Below are 5,834 nucleotides of genomic sequence, written 5' to 3'. Positions count from 1 at the left end.
AAACCTATTGAATTCTATTTATAATAAATTTTTGAATTATTAAAGTGAATTATTAAAGTATGAATTATTAAAGTGAATTATTAAAGTATGAATTATTAAAGTGAATTATTAAAGTATGAATTATTAAAGTGAATTATTAAAGTTAAAGTAAAGTAAAGATAAAGTTAAAGTATAGTAAAAGTATAAAAACTATGTATGTATAATACGCGTATAAATATATATAATATTAATTTAAATCGTTATACATATTTAATGAAATAAAATATAAATATCGTTATATTTATTATACTGGTTAAGTAATGAGTTGTCAAAAGTGATTCTAGATATTTATAAAAGTTATATACGTTTTAATAATAAAGTTCTTTTTAAATTGAAAACGTTTTTGTACGTTTGAAAATAGATTAATAGAATATTATGGAAACCAATTCTCCACTAGCTTTTGTCTAACTTTCGTAAATGACACTTTTATTTTTATTTATAAATAGCTTTACAAATTATTCCGAATATCGTTAAGAGGAATAGATTTTCTCAAATCATAGTGGACCTCTCAACAGAGACTTGTAATCATAATTAAATGTTTCTGATAATTCAATCATTTAATATATTTTTTTAATTTCATCGATAATCATATTGAAACAAATACGTTCATATAAAGCATTATACGTTTAAATACTTTGTTGACATTTTCAATTTATAACATATACACCAATACATACATATTCATATATGTTCATTTAATGGTTCGTGAATCATTGGAATTTGGTCGAGGTTTAAATGAATGTATAAACATAGTTTAAAATCCTTGAGATTTAACTTAACAAACATTGCTTATCGTGTCAGAATAATATAAAGATAAAGTTTAAATTTAGTCAGAAATTTCTGGGTCGTCACATACACACACACACATATATATATATACATATATATATATATATATATATATATATATATATATATATATATATATATATATATATATATATTACACATATAGATATAGAATAGAATATAGAAGTGTATTAAAAAGGAAGCAATATATATATATATATATATATATATATATATATATATATTATATATTATTACACATATAGATATAGAATAGAATATAGAAGTGTATTAAAGAGGAAGCAATATATATATATATATATATATATATATATATATATATATATATATATTATTATATTATATTATATTATATTATTACACATATAGATATAGAATAGAATATAGAAGTGTAATAAAAAGGAAGCAATATATATATATATATATAATATATATATATATATATATATATATATATATATATATATATATATATATATATATATATATATATATATATATATATATACGCTAACTTAAGACTCGCAAGATTTGCACGTTTTGAAAATAAAAATTACAAATATTTTATATTATTTATAAGCATGTAAATTAAAACGACAAACATTGTGTATAAGAAACAAATCAAGTCAAAACGAAAAGTGATAATATGTACTTTAAATAGTAGCAATATTCATAAAATGGAACGTTTTGCATCGATAAAGTGTATAAATACAACTCTATTTTTAGAATTCAATATAGGCATGTTCAAGCATATACAATTTGTGGGTAATGTCCAAAAATCTCACACACCTTATTCCAACAAAAAGATCTTAACATTTTATTTACTTATTACTTATCAAAACTTGTAGAAGTTTGTTCATATATTTAAACATTAGTTTATGATCATCAATACTCGAGTAGATAACTGAGTAGTACGGTTAGAGAAGTTCATCTTACAAAATGAATGTTTAAACTAGTTTAACGTCCAATTCAAAGTAACAAACGACACATTTTGTAATCAGAGAAGCAATAAATTAAACATTCACTATAGCTACGTCAATGTTTGATGTGAATGGCAAAGGGGAGGCGATGCTATATATTTCTCTTTTACTGCATGCAGTTTTGCTAGATGACAAAGTTGTATCAATATTAACTCGTTTTCTATTCAATAAAGAAGTTTGTTGCATAGCCAAATAATAAACATTGTCTACCAAAAAAATAAAAACATATTAATAGTTAATTAGATATATCTCATGTATGGCTAGATTAAGATCACCAGGAGGATCACATCGGACATCTTATATACATCAATATAATAAAGTCATTCGATTTTTTTAACAGCGGTTTGGAGCCACTGTTAGGACCCCGAGAATTGCATAGATTGTGTGCTAAGCCTTAGAATGATGGGATATTGAAGAGGGCTATAAATATCCCACAAGGCAACCTTAGAAGTAAGCACTTCACACACATAGCCAAAGATTAGAAACGAGTTCAAGAGAGTTGTGGAAAAGTCAATCTTGACTAATTGACTTTTCCTCTCAATATTCATATCAATCTTCATAGATATTCATACATTCATACGATATTCATCATAATATACCCCAACATTTGGTATCCGAGCAAAAGCTTTTAGCATCGATCCGAGAATATCGTGTGAATCTTCATACTCATCTTCGAATCTTCATCCAATCTTCATCAATCTTCAACCGAATATTCATATCTTCAAACATAAAATTTACCGAATCCTATTTTTCATATTCACTTTCTATTTTTCAAAAATAAATATTAGAAATAAAAATCAAAAATACCAAGTCTACTGTTATCTGACAATAAATAAATAAAGATACCGAATCCTCTCCTGACAGCAACAGTAACCTCACTTCTTCTATCTCCTGAATACAGATACATAGATATATTATCTCTCTCATCAGATACTGTATACCAAATACATATATTATTACTGTACATCATCTCTCACATCCTAACACCTACAATTAATCATCGAGCATCAACAATACCGAATCCCATTCATCTCTAACATCATCGATCAATTCTTATCATCATCAACAAAAATAATCAGATACATATATTCATCGACCAGAAACAAAAAATACCGAATCTCAATCATCATATACATCGATCTATATCCAACAACATACCGAATCTAATTCATCTTCAACATCATCATGTGAGACGACCCGTCCAAATCCATAAGAATGAATACAATAACATATGGTTACATCGCGAGGTATTTGAACTCTATATGATAAATTTTACAAACATTGCATTCATTTTTTTTTAAAAAGACAGACTTTCATTTCATCGAAAGTATGCATACCATTCCATAACATCCAAACTATAAATGACCTAATCTGTCATTTACTTTAGTAATAATCTTTATTGAACTCAATGACTTGAATGCAACGTCTTTTGAAATATGCCATGAATGACTCCAAGTAATATCTCTAAAATGAGCAAATGTACAACGGAGGATTTCTTTCAAACCTGAGAATAAACATGCTTTCAAGTATCAACCAAAAGGTTGGTGAGTTCATTAGTTTATCGTAATCAATCATTTCCATAATTTTAATAGTCCACAAGATTTCATTTAATCAATAATCATACACTCGTAAGTTTTTAAAATTCATTAATATGGATTGAACACCTGGTAACCGACATTAACAAAATGTATCTAGAATATCCCCAAACATATAAACATCGAAGTACTAAAGTAGTTCAAATTCTCTGACTGGGGCTTGTCAAGGCCTATAGATCTATCTTTAGGATTCGCGTCAATTGGAGGCAATTATAATAAAAACCAATTCTTAGGCTACCAAATTCAACAAGGGCGATATCCGGTATAACAATCCAACCATAGAATGTAGTTTCGATTACTTGTGTCTATTTCGTCAAACATTTATAAAAGTGCATGTATTCTCAGTCTCAAAAATATATATTGCAAAAGCATTTAAAAAAGGGAGTAATGAAACTCACAATACTCTATTTTGTAGTAAAAATACATATGACGATATTGAACAATGCATGGTTGGACTTGGATTCACGAACCGATATCATTTGCATATATATTAATACACATAATTGTAATCGAACAAATTTATGTATTATTTCTTAGTGATATACTTATTACATTTAATAATTTATAGATTTCATTAATAATTTAGTTAGATATATTTACTTTATTTACTTTAGATAAATAATTGTTATTTATTATAAAAATACTAGTAATAATGTTAAATATGATAATAAGAATGATAATACTTATAATAATAATGAAAATGATAATTTTAATAAAAATACTTTTGTTAATAATAATAAATGATAATTTTAATAATAATACTAATAATAATATTAATAATAACAGTAATGATAATAATAATAACTAACATAATAATTTTACTGCTAGTGATAGTTTTAATAATAATATTAGTTATAATAATAATAATAATCATAATTGTAATTTTAATCATAATAATAATAAATGATAACTAATACTTATTTTAGTAATAATAATAATAATATTTATAATATTTAATGATAATACTAGTAATAACAATAATGATAATGTTATTAATTTGATTAATGATGATAATACTAATACTTCTAAATATTAGGAATAATAACAATGATCATAATGATAATAATAATAATAATAATAATAATAATAATAATAATAATAATAATAATAATAATAATTATAATTATTATTATTATTATTATTAATAAAATATGTTACCTTCAAAACAAGCTCCAAAAAAAAAAAAAAAAAATGCCCACGCCCGGGCTCGAACTCACAACCTCTCGCTCAACCGCAAACACTACAAACCATCCCTCCATCTCTTTCTTTTCTGTTTTATAACTCAGAACATCACTATAACCCGTTTGTTTTATTAAACCGAAATATGTTGTTACTCCTTCTTCTAAAATTCTAATCGATTGAATGCAAACCCAATCATAATTGGGCTTCGAAAAGAAACAGAAATCTTACACATCAGCCTGATACAAAACAGATTAGTTGGCCCAATTTGAATTAAGTGAATCCCATAAGCCCAATACTGTGTAACTAATTCGATTAAATGGGTGTGATGATATCGTGTAACCCCAAACAGATAAAGCTGCACCAGTTGATCGATCTAGGTCTTCAATCGGTCAATCAATTCGAAACAGAAGGGGGTAACTGCAACAATTTGTGAACAAAGGAGCAGTAATTCTCAATAAGTGGTGTTCGGTTTTTGATGTCTGTTTGAATTAGGAAGAAGATTTAAACATAGCTGTAGTGACCCGAACTTTTCCATGTTTATACATATATTAAATGAAATTGTTATTTACATGATTAAGTGTTTCCAACATGTTAAGCAATCAAACTTGTTAAGACTTGATTAATTGAAATAGGTTTCATATAGACAATTGACCACCCAAGTTGACCGGTGATTCACGAACGTTAAAACTTGTAAAAACTATATGATGACATATATATGGTTATATATATAGTTAAAATGATATTATGATAAGTAAACATATCATTAAGTATATTAATAATGAACTACATATGTAAAAACAAGACTACTAACTTAATGATTTTGAAACGAGACATATATGTAACGATTATCGTTGTAACGACATTTAATGTATATGTATCATATTAAGAGATATTCGTACATCATAATATCATGATAATATAATAATTTAAAATCTCATTTGATATTATAAACATTGGGTTAACAACATTTAACAAGATCGTTAACCTAAAGGTTTCAAAACAACACTTACATGTAACGACTAACGATGACTTAACGACTCAGTTAAAATGTATATACATGTAGTGTTTTAATATGTATTAATACACTTTTGAAAGACTTCAAGACACTTATCAAAATACTTCTACTTAACAAAAATACTTACAATTACATCCTCGTTCAGTTTCATCAACAATTCTACTCGTATGCACCCGTATTCGTACTCGTACAATACACAGCTTTTAGATGTAT

The sequence above is a fragment of the Rutidosis leptorrhynchoides genome, chromosome 1, assembly GCF_046630445.1.
Source record: "Rutidosis leptorrhynchoides isolate AG116_Rl617_1_P2 chromosome 1, CSIRO_AGI_Rlap_v1, whole genome shotgun sequence".
NCBI lineage: Eukaryota > Viridiplantae > Streptophyta > Magnoliopsida > Asterales > Asteraceae > Rutidosis > Rutidosis leptorrhynchoides.
This window is presented reverse-complemented; position numbering follows the sequence as displayed.